This window comes from Spermophilus citellus, assembly GCF_964194105.1.
Source record: "Spermophilus citellus genome assembly, chromosome: 5".
NCBI lineage: Eukaryota > Metazoa > Chordata > Mammalia > Rodentia > Sciuridae > Spermophilus > Spermophilus citellus.
This window is the reverse complement of record NC_138186.1, coordinates 121611764-121625098: the sequence shown is the minus strand read 5'-3', so window position 1 is coordinate 121625098 and position 13335 is coordinate 121611764. Positions and strand designations below refer to the sequence as shown.

The window sequence follows — 13335 nt, the reverse complement described above, 5'->3', positions numbered from 1 at the left end:
TACAGGGTAGAACATAGAGGAAATAAAGATGAGGCATTTATAACATAATCAAACTTTTTTTTCTGTGCAAGGCTCTGATATGAAAATGAAAACACAAGCTACAGTAGGAGAAAGTTTGTTGCACCAATCTAACAACTTGCATCCAGAATCTAGAGAGCCCTCAAAAGTCAACAAAAATAAGAAAACTACGCAACCCCCCAAATTGGAAAAGGATTTGAACAGACACTTTCCACAAAAATGGTGCACAAATGGCAAATTAGAATATAAAAGGATGCTCAATATAATTGACCAGTAGAGAATGCAAATTAAAACCATGATGAGATATTGCTATGCATCTATGATAATGGCTAAAACTTTAAAATATCTGATACTAGCAAGTGCTAGCAAGAATGTAAAACTACTATAAATTGCACAGATTGCTGATAGGTGTGCATTATGGTGCAGTTACTCTAGGAAGCAGACAGTATTTTATATTTAAGTGTAAACTAAACCATATGACCCAGAAATCCCATTTGTTGGTACTTTACCCAGAGAAATAAAAATGTATGTGCATGCACAAAAACTTCAAATATTTTTAGAGAAACTCAGTTCCTTATTATAGAAAACCAGAAATAACACTACACCTTTCAATATATGGATGGATAAACAGCCTATAGTTCATTCATATAATGGAATACCACTCCATAATATAATAGGATAAGGGATTAATATCCTGAACAACATGGATGAATCTCAAAAAAATTTTTTTTAAAAGAGAGAGTGAGAGAGGAGAGAGAGAGAGAGAGAGAAAGAATTTTTAATATTTATTTTTTAGTTCTCCGCGGACACAACATCTTTGTTGGTATGTGGTGCTGAGGATCGAACCCGGGCCGCACGCATGCCAGGCGAGCGCGCTACCGCTTGAGCCACATCCCCAGCCCTCAAAAATTTTATATTAAGTTTTTAAAATCCAATTTTCAAGTGTTAAATAGTGAATCGATTCATAACATTCTAGAAACAGGAAGCACCTTAGCAATAGTATCAGATCAATGGTTATCAGGTAAAGAAAGGGGCAGGGTTTAATGCTTCTGTATTCTCATTTTCATGTAGTTATATGAATCTATGTTTAAAATTAATATAACTATAGGTCAAAAGTTACTTTTAATGCATATTAAATTAAACGTTAAATTATTGACATGATAAACTCTCAAATTGTGATGTAATAATTTGTCTTCTAGTTTTACCTGTTCTCTGTTTTTGGTGAAAATTATTCATTGACATTTTAAAATTCCTAACAACTATCCATTCTATGGAGAGTTTGGGGCAACAATATTTTGAAAATTTTTCATAAGTATCAATGTCTTTTTGTTCTTTTAAATAAGTATTTGATACAATGTACATTTTATCTCATAGTCTAACCTCAGGATACTGACAAACCCTTAGGAAAACTAGAACCGTGACTAGATCTGGAGCAGAAAATTGTGGGGTCCACCATGCTACAGTTATAGGCAAAATTTAGGAGTGTAATGGGGCTTCTGCCCCTCAGGTTCTTCTGTGATAACTCTAGAGTAACTTAGAAAAGACCTGTGAGTCAAGGCCTCTGCTGCTGAAAGGCGTTGGGTAGGAATCTGGCTATGCTCTAAAGCTTTAGCTCCTTGTGAGGCATAGTACTAAACTGGGTTAAGTCCATCCTCTCCCCTCAAACTCAACCTCTCTCCCATGCTCACCTAGGAGTAATTTGAGATTTGGGGGTCCTTTGTTTTGCTTTTCTCTATGTTGTCCTAAGCTTTACTTGTGTACATTCTGCAGTTCTACATCATCCATTTATCTCCTCTTTCTTCTCAATTTAAGGTTCCACTTTTCAGAATCCTTTAAAAAAGTTCAGGCAGTGATGTGAAACTGGACATCAGATCAGACTAGAAATCCCTATAGAGCCCTCTAGTGCCTGTAGTTCAGTTCCCAGATAAGGCATGGGGTTAGAGAAAAATGGCAAGATTATGGAGAACAAAAGCCGAAGCTCATCCCATGGAGACCAGCATAAAACTTGGAGAAGAGATTTATCTTGTTAGTTTCAGCAGCTGTTTGTAGGCACATCCTCTATAACTAAAGGCAGAGGCAAATAACTTTTTATTTGGAAATACAAGGGTACTCTGGACTGACATCTTTTTTCTGGAGAATTGGTTGGGTTTATGAATGAACTCTTTTTTTTGTTTTTGTTTTTTTTTTGTTTTTTTTGGTTTTTTTTTTTTTTTGCTTTTTGTATTTTAATGTGTCTAAGTGGTTAAAATTTTTAAGAGATTTTTTTTCCTTGACATTCTGTAGAGAAAAGGTCAGTTCTTGTCTGTTTTAGTCAGCTTTTTCACTGCTGTTTCCAAAAGACCTGAGAAGAACAATTTTAAGGAGGAAAAGTTTATTTGGGGGCTCACAATTTCAGAAGTCTCAGCCCACAGACAGCTGATTCCATTCCTCAGGGCTTCAGGCAAAGTAAAACATTATGGTGGAAAAGTGTTGTAGACCACAGCAGTTGGGAACATGGCACCAGGAAGCAGAGAGATCAATCTCTGTTCACAAAATATGTCCCAAAGGCATGCCCCTAATGACCCACCTCCTCCAGCCACACCCTACCTTCCTACAGTCACCAATCAGTAAATCCCTATTAGGTGTTTAATACACTGATTAGGTTAAGGTTCTCTTAACCCAATCATTTCACCTCTAAACTTTCTTGCATTGTTTTACACATGAGCTTTTGGGGGATACCTCACATCTAAACCACAACAGACTTATATTAATCTATAACTAATAAAGTCATACAGGTCTTCTTTCCTTTTTTTTTTTTGGTGCTTGGGGTTGAACCCAGGGCCTTGTGCATGTGAGGCAAGCAGCAGAATAAAATAGACACTAGTATTGCTGTGGCATATAACCAATGTGATTCTGTAACTTGTACACTTGGAAATATGAGAAATTATACCCCATTTGATTCAAATGTATGATATAGCAAGATTATTGTATTGTCATGAGCAACTAGTAAAAAAATTTAAAAATAAAGTCATACACTCTACTTTGCTTGTGGGGAGGGATCATAACTTGCCTTTTTATATCTCACACTTAGTACCAAGTCAAAAACATTAAGCAATAGCAATTGCCACATGTTTAATAATACTTGGCTATATGTTTGCTGAATAAATGAATAACTGTCATCATACTTCTCTGTTGTTTCTGGGGGGTGTGGGGGAATCAATCGTTCCTCTGATTAATCTCATGGCTTGCTAATGTCTATCTTTGGGTGTGGAAATTTTCTTTTTTCTTTTACACCTTCACCAAAACTCTGTTCTTCAGTGATCAACTTTGTGACTTTTAATCTGTGTCCCTTTTCTCTACAATACTTCAGCCCAAGACTAGGAAATTTCTGAGTTAATTCTAAAATCATGTGCTAGCTTGTACTTTTCCTTCTCTATCTCCACCACACCAGAAATCAAACATTTGTGTCTTATTTTGTAATAAATCTAAGTTCGTACCAACTCATGGAGGCAGTGCTTCTCTTAAAATAAAATGAAAGAAAATTAAGTTCAAAACAAAGATAATTCAATTGCCCAATAAAATAATTAAAAACAAAATAAAAATCTTTTGTTTATTCAATTCTAAAATAATAATAATAATAATAATAATAATAATAATACTGATAATAATAATAGTGGTGATAATAATAATAATAATGATTGGGAATTTCCTAAGTGTGAGGCTTTGAGCGACCCACTTCATTTAGGATATTTAATTTAATCACATAACTCTTTGAGGTGGGTAGCTATAATTTTGATTCCTGGCTACAAGTTGGGGCACTGAAGCTTAAAGAAGTTAAATAGACCTGTGAGGTAGACCTAAAGATGGCATCAAAAACCCAGGTGACCTTGACTTCCAAGATCAGGTTCTTGCAGGTTAGACAAAGGTCTAACATCCCCCTAAATTCACACATTTACATAAACATCTACACCAATTCTGGAGGTACTGTTAAATGTCCTTTTAACATTAAAGCCACAGTCATATAGCTACATTTCAGTGTGCTTCTATTACTTCCACTCCCACCCCCCAGCTCCTACCAGTGGAATTAATGACTGATGAAAACATGCTGTTCAGGCTCCAGGTAAGATCATCCCTCCACATGCAGTGGTGATATTTAAGTGGTGATATTGAAGGGGACAAAAGATGAGAAAAATGATAAAGTAAAAAAAAAAAAAAGAAAGCATATGTGTTTCTGAAACAATTAGTTGTATGTGAGTACCCTGGACTTTGAAATTTTGGGGGTCGCGGGAAGGCACAGAATTGCCAGTTGTCATAACCAAAATTGGCTACAGGACAGGGACTGGAGCAGGTGGGAGCAGCTGGTATTTTACAAGGTGTCTTCATCCACCTCAGTGCATTCACTGGAGTTCCCTCACCTACTCACTTAATACTTAAATACCTAAAGAGCATCTTAAAGTCTCTTTTCAATTTGTCCTCTTGAAAAGCTATTAAGTTAGTTACCCTGCAGCCCAGAGGGCTCTTCTTTAGTAAAACTGATTGTACCACACCATTACGGTTAGAGCAGCCCTGCCCAGGCTGCCTACATAATTCCTGTGAAAGGTCACCAGCTCTTCAACTATGAAGGCCTCTTTTCTTTTACAAAAAACAGAAGAAAGTGGTAAATCAGCTATTTTCAATTTTTCCAGAACAAAACCCGACATAAAATCCGAGACACATTTCCCCCCTCTCTTCAACAGACTCATAATAACTGCATTCAACTGCCAAACCTTGGAATGAAAGTTACCTCATTATGTTATGATCTAAGCCAAAATCCATTTTAATTTCTATTCCTGTATCTAGATATTGATTCCATTCTTCAGATACCCCACCTGTAAGTGTGGAATTTCTAGCATTTGATGGCATAAAGTAGAATCTTGGGCCTACTTTAGGCTGATTTTGTAATGATAAGCCAATGCACCCTGCAGGAGAGCCATAAACAAGCTCCCTGAGAGGTGCCCACTGGGAAGCACAGTGAGAAATAGCTGATCTCCTGTGCAACATTAGCTCAGAGCACACGTCCTACAGCCAACCTTGAGACTGAGGAAAGACTGTGATGGATTCACACATGGTAGAATATAATAGGATTGTGAATTGTATCAAAGCAGTACATTAACAGATTATCAGATTATCAATTTTTCCTTCATAAATATTCTCCCTTCTCAAAACCAAGCTATCTATAAGTATCCATCTCTTAAAAATCACCTCTTCCTCTCTGTTTTCTATGAGTAGACTCTCAATGAGCACAATAGTCAGAGGTTGAGATAGGATGTCTTTCATAGAAGGGAAGCAAGAAGTGAAGGCATTTTCAGTGAAATTTGGACTTTTTGTAAATAAAAATGAGATTCATTAAATAGTTTATGGATGACATATAACTTGATAAATATCATTTCTTCTGATTTTCTATAAATAGATATTTTTTTCTGGATTTCTCCTGAATCATTTAAGGACAATTTATTTTTATTGTTTTAACATTATAAACAGAGACAGAGGACTGGAAAGCTCTAGGACTGTTATGAGGATGTGAACTTTGAAAGGCAAGTATCTCAAGAATGCCACTCTTAATCCAAAACAGGAACAAACAAATTTGTTTCAATGTTTGAGCATCCTATCCATAATAGTAGAGATAAAATTGTTTTTATAGTAAGTTAAGTTTATAGTGTTCTGGAATCATAGATAATTTAATTATCTTAGAGGGGAAATCATAGGTCAGTGAACTGTGGGGTGACCTGACTATTGGTGGTTGAAGGTAGGGTGAAGGAGGTTGACAAGAAGATGTAAAAGAATCTCAGTGGTCAGACAGTCCTAAAAATTCAACTAAGTAACCCATACGGTTGGAATTTTCCAGCTGGATTTTTGAAATAAATGGGCTTTTTTATAGAGGGCAGGATAAAGCAAAATTGAGCACAAAGGAATTGAGCGATTCCCACACAATCTAGTTTGGATGCCCAAAGCTATTTCACGACACTTCACAGGTCCATGAGCTCTACTGTGCTACTTCTTCTGATGTTATTGTTCAGAAAAAAAAATGAGATACTATATGAATTTTTCACACTTGGATAACCTCTACATTCCTGTACCCCTAACATTGTTCAGTGTTTAAGAGGCCAATCTTTCCACTCCTTAATTATCACCTGAAAGTCAGAAAGCATCGTGTTAGACAAGGGGCAAAAAGACAGATTGTGGTGCTACCCCTTAAAGGGAAGGAAGCAGATAAATATGAAAATATGAAATAGCTGGACAGTTATCCTTAGACACACAGACAAGAGTCTAAAACTCTATGGCTAAAGGGTGAGAAGCCAAAGGAAAGAATAAAACTCCTCTGGGGATAAATATATAGAAACTTTATTAAGGAAGTCATTTGAATTTCATCTTCATCATGGTGATTCAGGTGGAAAAATATATAGTTTTGAGAGAAAATAATTTTTCCTCCAAGAAAAAGAAGCAAAATCAAACAGAGCATGTGTTCTCTAAAGGAGTAAATGCAGGGCTTTTAAAAAATTTCCTAACCAATACCCTCTGAAAATGCTCATAAACATCCTTAAAATAAGGCAGAAATATGGATACAAAAGAAGAATAAGGAGAGTGAAGATATAAGGAGCATTCATAAGTATTAGAATAAAAGAATGAATGAACGAACAAATAAATGGTATTTGTGAAGGGATAAAAGAAGTCACTATGAAGACTGAGGCAGGAGGATGGCAAGTTCAAAGCCAGTCTCAGCAACTCAGTGAGGCCCTGAGCAATTTAGCTAAAGCCTGTCTCAAAAAAAAAAAAAAAAAAAAGAAAGAAAAGAAAAGAAAAAAGAAAGAAAGAAAGAAAGAAAATGTGGGTGGGACTGGGGGATCTGGGGATGTGGCTCAGTGGTTAAGTCCCTCCTGGGTTCAATCCCTGGTACCAAAAAAAAAAAAAAAAAGAAAAGAAAAAGAAAAAGAAAGAAAGAGAAACAATGTCTGAATGTAGTGTTTATTGTTCAGCTGTGATCTTATGAACAAAGCCAAGAATTTCCTGAGTTGACACTCTTCTAAGCTTCAACAACCTGTGGCAGTGGACAGTAAAATTGAAAAACTCTCTTTCAGTGTTTTCTTTGGGGGCAATGAAGAATGAGATCTGGTTTTCTAAAATCCTGAAGTGTCAGCTACAGCTGGTGTTCCACCTCTATCTCTAAGTGAAGCCAAGAGAGACTTCCACCCACATAGGCTTTCAGGGGTGAATCCATATGGTCGTGGAGAATGAAGTTCATACAATTTTAAAAATACAAGAGTTACAAATACAACCTTAGCTACAGAAACTTGGAGGAAGTCTGTGCAAGTACAGGAGCTGCACAAGTTTGAGTATCAGTCCCTTTGTTACTAGCTTTCTATCCCTCTCTCTGCTTGGCATGGATATGGAAATGTTAAGGACTTTAAGCAATTTTCTCTGATACTTGACAACCAACAAGAATTGTTGCCCCAGAACTGGCTAGTTTTCCCATCACGGATTCCAGTGATTCAGTTGTTTTATAATTGTGTACGTACATCTCTGAGACCTCCTCTGTGAACTCCTTGAGGGTACTGTCCTTGCCTCACTAGCTTTTGCATCCACAGCATGGGGCTCTCAAAAAGATGCTAATTCTGTGATTGGATAAATTATGGGTTTTTCTTACACAAATTGCCCAAGCTAAAACTAAGTACTATTACATTTATATCAACAAGTAAAGGTTTTTTGTTTTGTTTTGTTTTAAAATCTGGCCTACGTTGTTGATTGAAGAGCAAAATCTAAATTGCAGGCTAGTTTTCTCACTTTTTTTTTTTCTCATTCCAAGAGGAAAGTTGAGTTTGAAGAAGTGTGAAAACTTACAAAACTTGAGACATATAGGCTCAGACCCACAGTCACATCTTCATGCAGCGCTGCAGAGGTACTGTATTCCTAGTTATGGTTCATCATTTTGGAATAGAGATTTGCCAGTGAAACAATTAAACGTTTGATAGGGAAATATAACCAGTAAAATCTTTGATTAACAAAATGTGTTGAGGAAATAAAGATGGTATGCTAAACATACTTTTTAGTGAATGTGACAGAATGAGGATCAAAACACCAAATCATTTTGTACTATATGCTGGGTTGTGACTTGGATTTACACAGGGGGGAAATAAAAAGAAATTAGAACAGACCGAAAGTTTTCTTTCTTCAATCTTCAAGATTATTTTTTGTAGCAAAGCCTTCAGGGGCAATTAAATTGGAAAATAAGAAGCACAGTAGCTATTTTTTTTATAAAGTCACAAAGAAAAATCACAAAAAGAACTACATTATTGCAAGAAGATATGAGAAAAGCAAAAATATTTTCAATTTATGTTTTGTGCACTTTTATCCTATGTCCTCCCCAAAAGTGATTCTGTTTCCGAGATTTGCTTGCCTTTACTTCAGCCACATATAGCACAAGATTTATTTTCAATTTCTAGATATAATGAGACATAGGTATGATAATGACAAAATAAGGATAAATAATGCAGATAAATAATTACAATTATTTTAAGGACTGAAGGAGTAAATAGATTTACCTAGATACTGATGATAAAAATAATACAGATGATACAATATGGTTTTTCCTTCAGAACTGATTTCAATCATAGTCTCATGTTAAAGGTTAATCTATATTTTCTTTCAATTCATCAGCAAATATTTGCACGAGGACAAGTTAGAAGACGGGAAACCTTGTCATGTTATTCTTCTCCCTGTGTTGTGTAAAATTGTCCTATGAAAAGTAGAGAGCAAGACTGAACAAAGGTCTAGATCTTGTATGCTTGTTTTTATTCCGTAGCACGAAGTCTGCCCTCTTATAAGGCTAGAAGTAACTCACTGCCAGCTGTTGAGATTCTGGTATGATTTAAAATCACCTGCTAATCATTTGATCTGCAAACTATGGATCTTCAAGAATTATTTTCTTGTTTTAACTTCAGCTTTCAAGTGTACTTCCATTTTACTATCAACAAAACAAGATACAAGGAAAAAGTAAAAAAAGTAGAAAAAATCTGATCATTTCTTCCTCATAAAAAAATAATTCTTGGACAAGACATTTTAGTTGACAGAAAGATCACTATTTAAATTAAGAAAAAACACTGAACTGCTGAAACTAAATATTATTCTGGCAGTCATTAATAGATCAGCTTCCCACAACATAATCATCATATTTGGATAAATACCCTAATTTTAGAAACTATCATAAGTACACTAAACTTCACAAGTGTTTTCTGTATTTATACTTTGAACATGTTTTTTTAAAAACATGTTCTTCTTTTTATATGCATAGAAAGATCTACTGTCTTATTTATTTTTTATGCCTCATAAAAATGAAACTTAATTATATAAGCTAATATTCTAACTATAGGTTTTAGCAACTCTATCATTGTAATCAAATCAAATTAAAAGTAACTGAAAATTTCATAGATGTACTTGTTTGTTGACTTCCACTATGTATCAATAAAGTGGGATGGTTTATTCTTTATTTGCAGGTTAAAAATCACTTGACAGTTTTCATGGAACAAAGATGAAGTAAGAAATATAAAATGAGCGAGGCACAGTGGCACACACCTGTAATCACAGCAGCTCAGGAAACAGAGACAGGAGGATCGTGAGTTCAAAGACAGCCTCAGCAAAAGTGAAGTGCTAAGCAACTCAGTGAGACCCTGTCTCTGAATAAAATACAAAATAGGACTGAGGATGGGGGGATGTGGCTCAGTGGTTGAGTGCCCCTGAGTTCAATCCCTGGTACCAAAAAATAAAAGTATGTGTGTGTATATATATATATATATATATATATATATATATATATATATATATATATATATATCCTGCTTTATTCAATTAAATGTTTTAGACTGAAAATATTAAAAAAGAGGAACACTAAGAAAAATTAATGGAGGAGAAAGAAAAGAGGAGTGAGAGGGAGGAAGAAGGAAAAAGAAGAGAAGGTTGGACATAATTCTTTCCAGTTCTTTCAAACTGAGTCATTTGGTTTCTTTCTAGCCAGAAAAAGGTTTTGTGTTTTTTATTTCAAAATTTGAAAGTCAGTCTTACTATTTATGAAGACAAATTCACAGAACTTTTAAAAGTTAGTAAGACTTGTAAAAAAAAAAAAAGATGAAAATCAGGCTTTAATGTTTGTCTGGACATGAGCAAAGGTAAGTGCTATTCTAAGGTTGGTCCTTTAGGTGAACTTTCTACTCTTAGTTTGCATCCTTGTTAATGCTTTTAGAGCTCTGAATCTTGTTTTCATTTGTCTCTGCCTCCTAAGTGGGATGTTTATACACCCAGCAAGCTTAGCACATGCAGATCATAAGAAGAGCCATAGCTCAAATCCTTCGCTAATCTGTATTAGTCAAGCAAAGGAAAATCAACAGACTCCAGAGCCCAAGAGAAAAATGATCAGATGATAAAGGACCTGCAAATGGATGTCAGCTCTGATGATCAGAGAATGGGTGTGGGTCTGATTTCTAAATGTGTAAGAAAGAGTTGTGTATTGCATCACTTGGGAGGAAATCAATGCAATTATGCTCAATGAAGAAATATAATATTTATGTAGAAAATGATACAAAATGTGCAGTGGACACTGCAGGACAAAGTAAGTGTCTTGGCCCTATGTCTTTTCATTTGTTCTTTCCTAGAGTAAGCAATGGAATAAAGATGAGGCAGGAGACATAAAAGTAAGATTAATTAAAAGGTGTGATGGGTAGAGGGAAGTAGGAAGGAAGGGATTATGATTTTTAAACTTATAGTCAAGAAAGATTCGAAGTTCTTACTAGATTGTAGGAGGCAAAAATTTAACATGTTTAAATATCTTTTCTAAGAGATTATAGTGGGGAGAGGTATAAATGGAGAAATACTGGTCAATGGATATTAAGTTATAATTAGGGAAAATAAGTGCTGGTGTGCTATTGCACAGTAGGGTGACTACAGATGATAATGCACTGTGTATTTTTAAAAAGCTAGAAGAAAGGATTTGAAATGTTTTGTTACAAAGAAATGACAAGCATTTGAGGAGATAGATATGTTTGCCCTGATTTAAAATCACACATGTAATCATGTATAAAAATACCACATGGTACCCCATAAATATGCACAAAATATGTATAAAATTTTAAAATTTAAAAAGATTCTATATGAATTGCTAGAATCAATGTAATGTTTTTCATTAATGAAAAGCTGTATAATAAGCCCCAAACTTATTATTTAAATATATACATACTTATGAAATATCTATGTTAAATTAACTGTCCAAAGAACATATTGTGAATCCTTGAATACATGCTTATTTATTTATTTCTTTATTTTGTAAATTGAAAATTATTTGCTTACTGGTGAAGTAATCTGTGCAGAGGAAATATTAAATAGAATAGCAGTCCCTGTGAATATTTTTAATCCCATAATTTTAACATTTGGTAAATCTCTTTAATCAGGGTACAAGGGGAAAACTGTCTCTGGAAGTGGCATGTAGGCTCTAATTCTGGGATGTGATGACAATGCTTGAGCTCAGAATTGTTATAACCAAATATAAAGTTGTTATTTTTACTAAAATATTTTTTGCTTAAATTCACATTAGGACTGAATACAATTTATATGCCTAGAACATACTGCTCCACCAATAAACCTAAATCAAATTTTAATTAGATGTAAAACAAAATCACAGTTCATTCATTTAATGTTCATTGAGTGACTACAGTGTGCCAGGTACCCATATTCTGAGCCCTGGGAACACAGCAGAGGACCAGCCTTCATGGAACTTACATTCTATTGAGGGGAGGAAAACAATCAGCAGTCACTGTAATAAATGAGGAAATTATCTAGCATGCTGGAGGCAGGAAGTGCTGTGAAATAATAAGAAAGAGAGCAGAGTAACCAACATTGGAGGTTTTGGGAATGGGGAGGGAGATCATTCAATTTGCCGTTTTGAATAGAGTGGTGAGAAGTAATCAAAATGTGGATGCATTTTACAGATCAAGCAAAACAGAATTTCCTAATAAATTAGATGTCTATCTTTTGAGGGAGGATGAGCCAAGGATGGCTCCAAGAATTTGAGATGAGCAAATAGATGGGATAGCCACCAATAGAGATGAATACTGCCCTCACACTGTTAAATTTTAACCCCATCCTTTCTTGAAATTCCCTCTTCCAGTAGTTCCTATGGCACCATGTTCTGAGTCTCCCACTTTTCTCTGCCTGCACCATCTTTTTCACCTACACCTCTCCTACCAGCTCTTACATATCTATATACCACCAAGGCTCTCTCTTCTGCTTCACTTTCTTTGCAGGAAAATCATATAAACTCACCTCCTTTCATCATCCTCCTACCATTGTCCCCAGGTACTTGTCTCAGATGTTGTCTCTGTAAAGCCTTCACTGACAAGGTCATCCCACATTGGTTTTCTATCTCGCCCCCTGAAAATCTAATTCTAATTCAATAACTGTGCTACTTAAACTAATATACTGTCTTTCTCTGCCCTCTTTCTGAGCCCTTGGCAACAAAAATATAGAAATTATAACACATACCAAAATATTCAAAATATTGTCAAGTTTGAAATAAGTGACAGAAGTCTTTATAAATGAAACAACTATCAAAGCCAGAATTCAGAATACACAAGCTAATATAGCAGCAGGTCAAAGGAACTTGGATATTGGTCCAAGGAAGTTAACCACCCACATAGGAGCAGAATAACCTTGAATTTGTGCAAAGCAGAAGGCTCCTATGTTAAGAGCCAGAAATCTGGAAAGGTTGCATCTGAGTGAAATGATATAGAAAATAGTAATTAGTTTAGAGAATCTACAAGGGAAGCTTTTCTCTATCAGAACCAGGCAAAAAGGGTGAAAAATGTGCATCTCATCTATTAGGAGAAATGCAACCCCTAAGCCTGTGTTTATCTAAGTGTGAAGTGTAAATTTATACTATTAATGTTGCATGAAAATTTCAAGTTGAGAAATTATCATTAAAACTACTACAACTGAGAAAATTCACCAAGCCCCAAGAAATTGCCACAAAGGAACATTTTCACAATTCAGGATAAAATTCTCACAAGACAAAAAAGAAAAAAAAATATTGAGAACAAGCACAGAATTTTAAAATTGCATATCACATAAAGAGGTAAGCTAACAGTTAAAAGTCAGGAAATAAAACAATAAGAAGATTAATATTCCCAGGAATGTAAAATTTTAAAAATTGGAAAAGAACTATAACATAAACATTTTCTAAATGGACTAGAATCCCGGAAGGAAGAAGACAGCACATGTTTTGAAAAAGAACCAATAATTATATATGTGCAAATTTAAAGA

At 35.0% G+C, this 13335-nt stretch overlaps 1 long non-coding RNA gene across 2 annotated transcripts in view; it reads right to left on the bottom strand.

Annotated features, from left to right (window-relative positions):
* Positions 1-13335, bottom strand: part of LOC308649128 — an 86200-nt gene that overhangs the window by 11457 nt on the left and 61408 nt on the right. The gene's annotated exons all lie outside the window — the stretch shown is intronic.